The sequence below is a fragment of the Lithobates pipiens genome, unplaced genomic scaffold (assembly GCF_037356315.1).
Source record: "Lithobates pipiens isolate NorthernLeopardFrog02 unplaced genomic scaffold, aLitPip1_a1.2 Scaffold_3, whole genome shotgun sequence".
Lineage (NCBI taxonomy): Eukaryota > Metazoa > Chordata > Amphibia > Anura > Ranidae > Lithobates > Lithobates pipiens.
In genome coordinates this window covers 536,182-548,795 of record NW_027507790.1, presented here as the reverse complement: position 1 = coordinate 548,795, position 12,614 = coordinate 536,182, and positions in this window count along the sequence as shown.

Sequence of the window (12,614 nt, the reverse complement as noted above, 5' to 3'; positions counted from 1 at the left end):
TAAGATAACATAGAGGAGAGTTTAGGGGAAGCTGAATAAAAACGTCCAACTGCTCACAAACGTCCATTTACCAGGAGCCATGTACATGAAGACTTAGCTGTATGATAAGCAGATGTTGGCCTTATTTATAATTTTTAAATGTATTATTGTGCTGCAGTTAGGGTTATAATGTCACATGCCTGTAGCCCTCTGGAGATCCAAAACGCTGCTTAACACAGAGCACAGAGGACCCTAGCTCCCTGAGCTGTGCTGTTGCCAAACCACTGGAGATCTGGACTTTTGCAATCTGTATTAAGCAGTGGTCTAGATCTCAAGCATTCTGGGCACTTTAACACATACTGAAGCACAATAGTCCATTAACTAAGAATACAATTTCCACATTTATTTTTTTCATGCAGCCTGACTGCAATACGTTAAAAAATTGAGGCTTCAAATAGGCTTTAAACATTTGTCTGCTTTATTCTGAAGTCTTTGTATCATTGGAGAATATTAACTTCACTTCTTGCTCCATAGACAAAAGATAAGGTAAAATGAAATTTCCATAGACTAGACAGGTTAACCACTTGCTTACTGGGCACTTAAACACCCTTCCTGCCCAGACCAATTTTCAGCTTTCGGTGCTCTCACACTTTGAATGACAATTACTCAGTCATGCAACACTGTACCCAAATGAATTTTTTGTCCTTTTTTTCCCACAAATAGAGCTTTCTTTTGGTGGTATTTGATCACCTCTGGGGTTTTTATTTTTTGCGTTATAAATGAAAAAAGACCGAAAATTTTGAAAAAAAATGCATATTTCTTTGTTTCTGTGACAAAATTATGCAAATGATAAATTTTTCGTCATAAATTTTGGCCATTATTTATACTGCTACATCTCTTTGGTAAAAATAACCCAAATTAGTGGATATTATTTGGTCTTTGAGAAAGTTAGAGAGTCTACAAGCTGTGGTGCGAATCGCACAAAATTGATTACATCTGATGTACTGGTGGACTATTTCACTTCTTGCAACCGAACAAGTCAGGAAAGTACAAATACCCCCCAAATGACCCCTTTTAGGAAAGTAGACATTCCAAGGTATTTAGTAAGAGGCATGGTGAGCTTTTTGATGTTGTAATTTTTTTCCCACAATTCTTTGCAAAATTAAGATTTTTAATTTTTTGTATTTTTTTCCACAAAATTGTCATTGTAATAGGTTATTTCTCTCACGTAGCATGTGTATACCACAAATTACACCCCCAAAAAAATTCTGCTACTCCTCCTGAGTATTACAATACCACATGTGTGGGACTTTTTCACAGCCTGGCCACATAGAGAGGCCCAACATGCAGGGAGCACGTCACATGTTCTAGGAGCATAAATTACACATCTAACTTGTTGACTACCTATTACACTTTTGAAGGCCCTGGAGCACCAGGATAATGACACATGGCACTGATGACAGATGGCACTGATACGTGGCACTGATGACACTTATACGTGGCACTGATGACACGTGGCACTGAGGACAGATGGCACTAATATGTGGCACTGATGACAGATGGCACTTATACGTGGCACTGATGACAGATGGCACATATACATGGCACTGATGACACATGGCACTAATACATGGCACTGATGACAGATGGCACTAATATGTGGCACTGATGACAGATGGCACTAATACGTGGCACTAATACGTGGCACTGATGACAGATGGCACTAATACGTTGCACAGATGACGCGTGACACTGATGACAGATGGCACTGATAAGTGGCATTGATGACACGTGACACTGACAACAGATGGCACGTGACACTGACAGGTGGCACTGATGACAAATGGCACTGATACGTGGCACTGATGACAGATGGCACTAATATGTGGCACTGATGACAGATGGCACTATGTGGCACTGATGACACGTGGCACTGATGACAGATGGCACTTATACGTGGCACTGATGACAGATGGCACTGGGGACAAATGGCACTGACAACAGGTGGCACTGGGGACAGATAGCACTAACAGGTGGCACTGGGAACAGATAGCACTAACAGGTGGCACTGGGGGCAGGTGGCTCTGGGGAGGATGGCACTGGGGAGGATGGCACTGGACGAGGATGTCACTGGGGCGAGGATGGCACTGGGGAGGATGACACTGGGGAGTATGGCACTGGGGCGGATGGCACTGAGGGAGGATGGCACTGGGGCGGATGGCACTGGGGGAGGATGGCACTGGGGCGGATGGCACTGGAGGAGGATGGCACTGGGGCGGATGGCACTTTTTTCCTTTTTTTTTTTTAACTTACTGCTGCTGCAGCCGTTAATCTCTCCCTTCTCACACGCTGTCTGTGTGAGGAGGGAGAGCGGCGCTGAGAGATGATCTTATATGTTTACATATGAGATAATCTCACATTCGACACACCGATCGCGCTGTAAACGGCCGCTGTAATTGGCCGTTTACAGCGATCTGTGACTGGCTGTATCCGAGGGACACGGCCAGCACAGAACTTCCCTGATGCACGCTCGAAGGGAGCGCGCATTGAGGAAGTAAACAGGACGCCGTTCCGGAACGGCCTCCCGGTAGTTAGCGTCCGCTCTGCAGCCGTATTTCGGCTATAGGGCGGGCGTGAAGCGGTTGAACTGCAGACACTGCAATTGACAAAATCACCAAGAAACATTGCAGAATGTTTACTCCCTAGCTAAGTAACAGCAACTGCATGATGCCTCAGTAGGCTGGCCAGTGATTTAGCAACTCAACAGGGAAAGATAAGTGGTCCCTTGGCAATGGTGGCATCTGGGTGGACAGCCTTGGGAAAGACCTAAGTTAGCTAGGCTCTGAAAATGGCATAGAATTTTCTGCATCCTTCCTTCATCATGGATGGGCTGCAAATCTGACCCATTTTGCATGTGCACTAGGGGTCTAGGAGAGTGGCAACCTAGTAGTCTTTAATATTTGTTGTAAAGACATCCATCCACATGGAGAGTAAAAGAAAAATTGGGAGGAAGGCCTCAAAGGAGAGCCCTCAATTGATGGACAGTATATTTAGGGTAACAACAAGGTCTGGGGAATGCCCAGGGAAAAACCAAAGCCTACTTACCACCAGCTCGCAGACAACCAAATTAACCTGTCTAACAGTATGCGTTAAAAACAGGGGTTTAGTCCGCACGCATTAGCAAATGCATGCGTGAGCCACAGAGCCACGTCAAGGCACCCTGGTATCTGTGGTCCTAACACTAACATGGTGTCCCCGCAGTGGAGGCACATGCATTCTGATGGTTAGATGAGGGCAGGTGGACTGAAGGGGAGCCACCCCTCCTTAAAGGTACAGGAACACACCAAACACCCAGCAAGAGCACAATGGCAGCAAAGGTGTTGGTGCACTGCTGGACCAATGCAAACACTACCGTGTTATCAAGAACTTGCCCACCGCCCTCATCTATAGCTGGCTATCGCAGTAAGTGGCTTTGGAAGGCTAAACAACAGGTAACAACAAGGTCTGGGGAATGCCCAGGGAAAAACCAAAGCCTACTTACCACCAGCTCGCAGACAACCAAATTAACCTGTCTAACAGTATGCGTTAAAAACAGGGGTTTAGTCCGCACGCATTTGCAAACGCATGCGTGAGCCACAGAGCCACGTCAAGGCACCCTGGTATCTGTGGTCCTAACACTAACATGGTGTCCCCGCAGTGGAGGCACATGCATTCTGATGGTTAGATGAGGGCAGGTGGACTGAAGGGGAGCCACCCCTCCTTAAAGGTACAGGAACAATGGTCCCTTGGCAATGGTGGCATCTGGGTGGACAGCCTTGGGAAAGACCTAAGTTAGCTAGGCTCTGAAAATGGCATAGAATTTTCTGCATCCTTCCTTCATCATGGATGGGCTGCAAATCTGACCCATTTTGCATGTGCACTAGGGGTCTAGGAGAGTGGCAACCTAGTAGTCTTTAATATTTGTTGTAAAGACATCCATCCACATGGAGAGTAAAAGAAAAATTGGGAGGAAGGCCTCAAAGGAGAGCCCTCAATTGATGGACAGTATATTTAGGGTACCTCATTCTGGAAAATAGACTACAAAATAACCCTAACATGCTAGATTGGAAGGATTTTAACGGTACCAAATGGTAAAAAAAAATAAAAAAATGTTTATTTATACAAGTTTAAAATATAGGACATAGAAATGTGCACATGTACCACAAACATGAAAAGAAACACAATGTAATGCTCCTCTTAGTGTTGATTCTCATCAACCCCACTGCCATAGGGTATAAGAAACTCGCTGTAGCTTCGATGTAGTTACACTTCACGGGTCATACCCCGCTTCTTCAGGAAAATATATTGTAGCCGAACATTAAAATAAGAAATGTTGTAAACATAAATTTTAGTCTCATTTACTAAAATGTACACACGATCACACATTCCGACAACAAAATCCATGGATTTTTAAGACAGATGTTGGCTCAAACTTGTCATACACACGGTCACACAATGTTGTCGGAAATTCCGAACGTCAATATGCGTACGACAGCACTATAAAAGGGAGCTTTCAAACCAAGTGCACCACCCTTTGGGCTCCTTCTTCTAATCTCGTGTTTATCTCTTGTTAGTAGAAGTTTGGCGAGAGGCGATTTGTGCTTTTCAGCCTCGTGCTTTTCAGATTGTTACTGCTCTTTAGTTTGTGCTTGTGGACTTGTATATGGTTTTCAGTGCATGTAGTCAGTTCGCATTTGTTTTTCAGTGCGTATTTTCTAGTACGTATTTGATTTTCAGTGCATTCTTGTCTGCTCGTTTCTGATTTTCAGCTCGCTCTTCTCAGGCCTTTCTGTTTTTCAGTACGTTCTGTTAGTTCGTTCTGACCTGCCGACCCTTTTGAAGCCATGTTGTGGTTACGTACTCATCGTAGAGTTCTGCTGTGCAGGGGCTTGGTGTTGGGGTTCTTACATTGACCTAAGCCCGGTCCATGAACAGGAAGGGGAGGAGTTCATGGATGAAGAATTGATTGCTCCAGCGTGACCAATTCTTGCACATGCCTTTGTAGCAGGAGATCCAGGAGAATAATCCTGATGATTTCAGGAATTATCTCTGGATGACAGATCCTGTTTTTCACTGTTTGTTGGCTTTGCTGTCCCCTTATATTAGCAGGCAGGACACCTGCATGTGGCAAGCCATCACTCCCGAACAGAGGCTAGTCGCCACGTTGTGGTACTTGGCAACAGGGAGAAGTCGGCAGGACATCAAGTACTTGACAGGCATCTCCCCCCAGGCTCTGGGGATCATTATTCCAGAGACCTGTTCTGTAATCATTCAGGTCCTGCAGAAGGACTATATTAAGGTAAGATTTCTCCTTTAACATCACATTATATGTATTTAATGTTTGCTAATGTATTGTATTTATTTCATTATTCCCTAATTATAATGATTGTGATATGCTGTGAATGTCCTCTTTATCCTCATGCATGCTGGAAGTTTTTAAACTTCCTTGTTTTTCCTTCATGCCTATTTGCCTTCACTAACCTCCCCAGCATACTATCCTGGGCCCATACACACCTAGCCTAGTCACATAACAATGTATTTTGTCAGCTCCATAGTAGTGCTTTACCCTAAACACCCCTAAGATGTGTTTAAATGTTATTTATGTCCTTGAATTCATGCAGGGTGCCAGAGGCTTATTTTTTGGGCTCCCAAACTCCCATTTGGAGGGCTGAGGTGAGGTTGGGAGAAGTGAATGAATTAGAACATGTCATGGGAGCATGAGCCAACAGCAGAGGAGGAGATCACATCCTTAAATCTCAGCCAAGGTTCATGCTGGGACTTGTAGGACTTTACTTTTTGGGATGTGACACCTCAAAAGTGAAGGACTAAAGGTCCCAGCATAAACCCCTCAGAGCTCAGTGAAGGACTACAGGGCACAGCATGAACCCATGGGATCTAAGGGGACACATCCTTAGATCTCAGGGGTTAATGCTGGGACTTGTAGTTTGTCTAGTTGCGGGGGGGGTCAGGTCTTCAGCTCTGAGGAATTCATACAGGTACTTGCTTGCGGTTTAGTTCCTGGAGGCCATGGTAGTACAAGTCCCCCAAAGGCCCTGGAGGGCCACATTGTCCTCCCTGCACCCCCCACCTTTGTGATCATGAAAAACCTTAGAGACTGTTTTTCCTATCCACCACTTTGCCACCACCAGTTCTATGGGCCACTTGACTGGACTCGCCCCCCAGGCCTAAGGCTGCCAGCTCCCCCCCCCCCCCCCCCCCCGAGCAGAAGTAACTGGTAAGCCCAAAAGTCAAGGCTGCCCTACCAAGGGTTATGGCCGCTACACACATATGTCTGTGATCGCACAAACCAATAATTATAAACTTAATAGGATTTTTTTTAACAAAGACATGTAGCATAATACATTTTGGCTTAAATTTATGACAAAATTCGATTTTATTGGGTTTCTTTTAAAACAGAAATTAGAAAATATTGTTTTTTTTGTTTTTTTAATTTCAGCTCTTTTTTCATTTATATTGCAAAAAATAAAAAAACTGATTTGTGAATAAATACCACCAAAAGAAAACTCTATTTGTGTGAACAAAATGCTAAAAATTTCATTTAGGTACAGTGTTGCATGATTGCGCAAGTCTTACTGAAAATGCAAGAGTGCTGAAAGCTGAAAATTGGTCTGTGAAGAAAAGGGGCGAAATTTCTCAGTATTGAAGTGGATATGGTGCTTAAAGGGATTGTAAAGTTAAAGTTTTTTTTTTAAATAACAAACATGTTATACTTACCTCCACTGTGCAGCTCGTTTTGCACAGAGTGGCCCCAAACCTGCTCTTCTGGGGTCCCTCGGCGGCTGTCTCTGCTTCCTCCCGCAGGTGCTTCTCATGTTCATGAGAGCTCCCTCGCATGGTGAGAAGCACCTGCGGGCGCGCACCCATGATACAGCCGGCGGCTATAGCCGCTCGCTGTATCACACAGCCCGCCGCCCGGTGCTCCGCGTCAGTGGATGTGATTGACAGCAGCGCAAGCCAATGGCTGCGTTGCTTTTCATCCATCCACTCCAGCCAATCAGCGGCCAGGCTAAGTGGTGAAGAGTAAGTCGGGGACGAGCGCGGGACTTTCGAGGGGTGAGGTAAGTAAAACGGGGGGGCTGGGGAAGCAGGCACTGTCAGATGTTTTTCACCTTAATGCATAAAATGCATTAAGGTGAAAAAACATTTACCTTTACAACCCCTTTAAGCCCACTTACTGCGACAAAGTACCCCTTTATTAGTGAGTCCTATGCTATTCATAGAATGGAAGATCCTGCTTCTCTGAACCATGGGAGAAATACACTAATATAGGACTCACTAATCATAGTGTACTTTGTTGCGGTAAGTGATCTTAAGCACCATATAACAATATGGTGTGACCAAATCCCCATATTTTTTGAAAATGTTCACGTGTTTTAAATAGCCTTGCAGGAGTTAAATGTCCTTTTTTGCATGTGTGCGCTGTAATAAATTATTCAAATTTATTTATTTTCACACAAGAATATGAATCAAAGGAATTGATAAAATATAAACAATACAACATTCACATATTAGCCTTAACAAAAGCAAGAAAGAAATATAACTAAAAATTAAAGCAAATACATATTTTTTACTTTACAGGTTTGCTGCCGCCCAGGTTTAGATTATATCAGAGAACAAATCTGTGATCTGCACTAAAAGGGCTGCATATTTGTAACAAAGTTAGGCCTCATTCACACTGGCATACTATAGAAGAACACCTGTGCATCCTTGTGCATGCAGTCCCATTCATGGCAATTTTGATGCAGCGGCTGCATAGATACAGCCAGTTCTCCCAATTTGACTGCTGTGCGGGCAAACACAGCTCTCCAAAGAGCATTCGCTAAAATACTAGCGTGTGAATAAGGCCTAACTCTAATGATCACTGCACAAGGCTTATGCAGGGACCACGGAGGCACCATCTGCTCTGACTGGATCCTTAAGGACTTGTTCACATGTGCGGTGACTTGTGTTTTTCCACACTGAATAAATGCAGGTCACCCCTAGAAAACATAGAAAACAATTGTCTTTTTTATGTGCCCCATTCAAGCCATGATGCTGATGTGATGTGCAGTGAGGTGCACTGTGTAGAAATGCAACATGTCACTGCATTGCAGCACAACACATATGACACTATGGGGGTTATTTACTAAAGGAAAATCCACTTTGCACTGCAAGTGCACGTTAAAGTAAATTCACTGTAGATCCGAGGGGGACATGCAAGGAAAATAAAAAAAACAGCATTTTAGCTTGCACATGATTAGATGATAAAATCAGCAGAGCTTCGCCTCATTTCAGATCTACCCCTCAGATTTACAGCGATTGCACATCCAAGTGTACTTGCAGTGCAAAGCAGATTTACCTTTCGTAAATAACCCTCTATGTGACGCTTCAAATAGTGAAGAGTAGACATGTGCAGAGTAAAATATTTCGTTTCGGAATTTCGTTTTCGTCCGAAAACTTAATTTATTTAGTTACTCCCGAAATTCGTTTTTATTTATTTCGTTTTTCGTTCAAAAATTGCATTCGTCCGAAAATCCACATGAATTACGGTCGAATCTGTCTTTGAAGGCTTATGGTGTCTGTCGAATGTATAAAGAAGATTCGACGGAGCTAGTATATAGCATACTTTAGAACCCTATTAAAGTCTATGGGACTCCAATGTTCAAAATCTAAAGTGCTAATTTTAAAGGCTAATTTGCAAGTTACTGTCCTAAAAAGTGTTTGGGGACCCGGGTCCTGCCCCAGGGGACATGTATCAATGCAAAAAAAAGTTTTAAAATTGGCCGTTTTTTCAAGAGCAGTGATTTTAATAATGATTAAAGTGAAACAATAAAAGTGTAATATTCCTTTAAATTTCGTAGGGGGGGGGGGGTTGTCTATAGTATGCCTGTGAAGGGGCTCATGTTTCTGGTGCTTAGAACTGTCCCTGCACAAAGTGTCATTTATGCAGGAAAAAAAGTCCTTTAAAATCACTCGCAGCTATTATGAATTGTCGGCTCCCGTAATACAGAGAACACTCATTGAAAGTCATTGATAAAAAAATAAATAAATAAATAAAAAAAAAGCATGGGGGTCCCCCAAATTCAATTACCAGGCCCTTCAGGTCTGGTATGGATATTAAGGGGAACCTTGCCTCAAATTTAAGAAAAAATTTGACGTGGGGTTCCCCCTAAATATCCATAACCAGACCCTTCAGGTCTGGTATGGATATTAAGGGGAACCCTGCGTCAAATTTAAAAAAAAATTGATGTGGGGTTCCCCTAAAAGTCCATACCAGACCTTTTATCCAAGCACGCAACCTGGCAGGCCGCAGGAAAAGAGGGGGGGCGAGAGAGCGGCCCCCCCTCCCTCCTGAACCGTACTAGGCCACATGCCCTCAACATTGGGAGGATGCTTTGGGGGTCTGTGACCCCTCAAAGCACCTTGTCCCCATGTTGATGAGGACAAGGGCCTCATCCCCACAACCGTGGCCGGTGGTTGTGGAGGTCTGCGGGCAGGGGGCTTATCAGAATCTGGAAGCCCCCTTTAACAAGGGGACCCCCAGATCCCGGCCCCCCCTGTTTGAAATGGTAAGAGGGTACAAAAGTACCCCTACCATTTCACAAAGAAAGTGTAAAAAATGGTTAAATAAAACAAACACACTTTTGAAAAATTCCTTTATTAAAAATAAAAAAATAAAAAAAAGATTCCAGCGGCGGTAATCCACTCTTGCTATCCAGCGACGGACGGTCATCTCTCCAGCGATGGCTCATCTTATCCAGCGCAGCGAATCCATCCTTCTTCTGTCTCCGTGGAGGAGACACTGCAAGGATTCCGGCGGCCTGACGTTTCTTATATACGGTGGGCGGGGCCACCCGTCACCTGACCCCGCCCTCTCTGACGCAAGGGGAAACCCGGGGTTCCCCGTGAAGTATGGGTGACCCCGCCCCCCTCTGATGTAACGGAAACCTGCCTGTGTTACATCAGAGGGGTGCGGGGTCACCCATACATCACAGGGAACCCCGGGTTTCCCCTTGCGTCAGAGGGGGGAGGGGTCAGGTGACGGGTGGCCCCGCCCTCCGTATATAAGAAACGTCAGGCCGCCGGAATGCCTGCAGTGTCTCCTCCACGGAGACAGAAGAAGGAGAGATGACCGTCCGTCGCTGGATAGCAAGAGTGGTTTACCGCCGCTGGAATCTTTTTTTTATTTTTTTATTTTTAATAAAGGAATTTTTCAAAAGTGTATTTGTTTTATTTAACCATTTTTTACACTTTCTTTGTGAAATGGTAGGGGTACTTTTGTACCCCCTTACCATTTCAAACAGGGGGGGCGGGATCTGGGGGTCCCCTTGTTAAAGAGGGCTTCCAGATTCTGATAAGCCCCCCGCCCGCAGACCTCCACAACCACCGGCCACGGTTGTGGGGATGAGGCCCTTGTCCTCATCAACATGGGGACAAGGTGCTTCGTCCCCCCTCTTTTCCTGCGGCCTGCCAGGTTGCGTGCTCGGATAAAGGGTCTGGTAGGGATTTTTAGGGGGAACCCCACGTCAATTTTTTTTTAAATTTGACGCGGGGTTCCCCTTAATATCCATACCAGACCTGAAGGGTCTGGTTATGGATATTTAGGGGCAACCCCACGTCAAAATTTTTCTTAAATTTGAGGCAGGGTTCCCCTTAATATCCATACCAGACCTGAAGGGCCTGGTAATTGAATTTGGGGGACCCCCACGCTTTTTTTTTTTTTTTTATTTATTTTTTTATCAATGACTTTCAATGAGTGTTCTCTGTATTACGGAGCCGACAATTCATAATAGCTGCGAGTGATTTTAAAGGACTTTTTTTCCTGCATAAATGACACTTTGTGCAGGGACAGTTCTAAGCACCAGAAACATGAGCCCCTTCACAGGCATACTATAGACAACCCCCCCCCCCTACGAAATTTAAAGGGATATTACACTTTTATTGTTTCACTTTAATCATTATTAAAATCACTGCTCCCGAAAAAACGGCCGTTTTTAAAACTTTTTTTTGCATTGATCCATGTCCCCTGGGGCAGGACCCGGGTCCCCAAACACTTTTTAGGACAGTAACTTGCAGAATCTTTTCTCTCTGTCAAATCTTTTTTCTCTGTCGAATATTTTCTCTATATAATCTTGGACTAATAAAGGTAAGGTTAGGCACATTCGACCACAGGTTCTATAGACAGATTGTTATTGTCAGAGTCATGTCGAATCTCCTATTCTATATCGAACTGTTGTAACAATGAAAACGAAAATAAAGCATTTATTTATGTCGGATCTTTCGTTTTTCGGATTTTGTGCTTTCGTTATCGTTTGTCAAAACGAAAACGAAAATAGCTGAAATTCGGACGAAAATGCATTCGGACGAAAACGAATGCACATGTCTAGTGAAGAGAAAGAAGTAAGTGATGTGTGGAAACGCCTACTGGAGTTCATATTGACAGCTGTCAGCATGGTAAAACATTGCATTTTCCTATGAGGGGTGTTGTGAACCAAGTGTTACAGATTAGGAATCCAGTTGTCATTTACAGATGTTCTGGAGTTTTAAGTGAAATTATCCAGGATCATTATATAACATGCAAGGTTTTTATGTGGTTACAATGTAATAAATGTACGGAATAAAATGCTTCAATATAAACCTGGGGAAAAAAAGTGTGCTATGTCCATATTTCAAAAGAAAGGCTCCCTTATTTACTGTATTAAATTAGGATATTGGACATTGACTTCTACCTGTCTTTCAAGTCTCGTAGACATAACGGGGGAGATTTACTAAAAGAGAACTCAGATTCTGGTGCAGCTGTGCATTGCAGCCAATCGGCTTCTAACGTCAGCTTGTTAAATTCAGCTTTGACAATAAAACCTGGAAGGTGATTGGTTTCTATGTAGAGCTGTACCAGATTTTGGACTCTCCAGCTTTAGTAAATCCCCCCCCCCCATGTATATTTTGAACGAGTATACTGTACATGCTAATTGATTGTTCACCATCAAAATAATCACAATAATACTTATATAAAAACATAAATATAAACAAGAACTATGTAAAACATTGCTATGAAACACAAATGTAAAATTATTTTTGCTTGAACAGCTTATACAGCTTATTTTATTTGCATGACTTGTCTATACAGTTTCCTTACCTGTCATGAATATTACTTGAAATGTTTTTAAGCAAAATAACAATGCATTTGAGAGTTTGCTTGTGTGAACAGTTAATAAGAAGGTAATTATCTAGTATTCTTCCTACTACACTGAAGTAATAAAAATGATATACCGTATGTAGAAATGATGAGATATAACTGTTTATTTAAAAACAGAATCAACTCATTTCTGGCTTATGTTATATAGCAGCTATAGACTCCCATTGTGGAGAACGTGTCATCTAGTTTATCTCCAACAATCCAGCCATGCAAGGTCTTATGGGGTACTTTTATAATCACACAAACCATCTCTTTCTGAAGTTATTGTGCTGACTTTTCCCAGTTGACCAAGTCTCAGCTGAATAACTTAGCCTTTTTAAACATTATTCTCATAATATATTAAAAATAAATATAAAACTTTAGTGTTCACAAATATGGCCATGTATTGACACAGGTATAC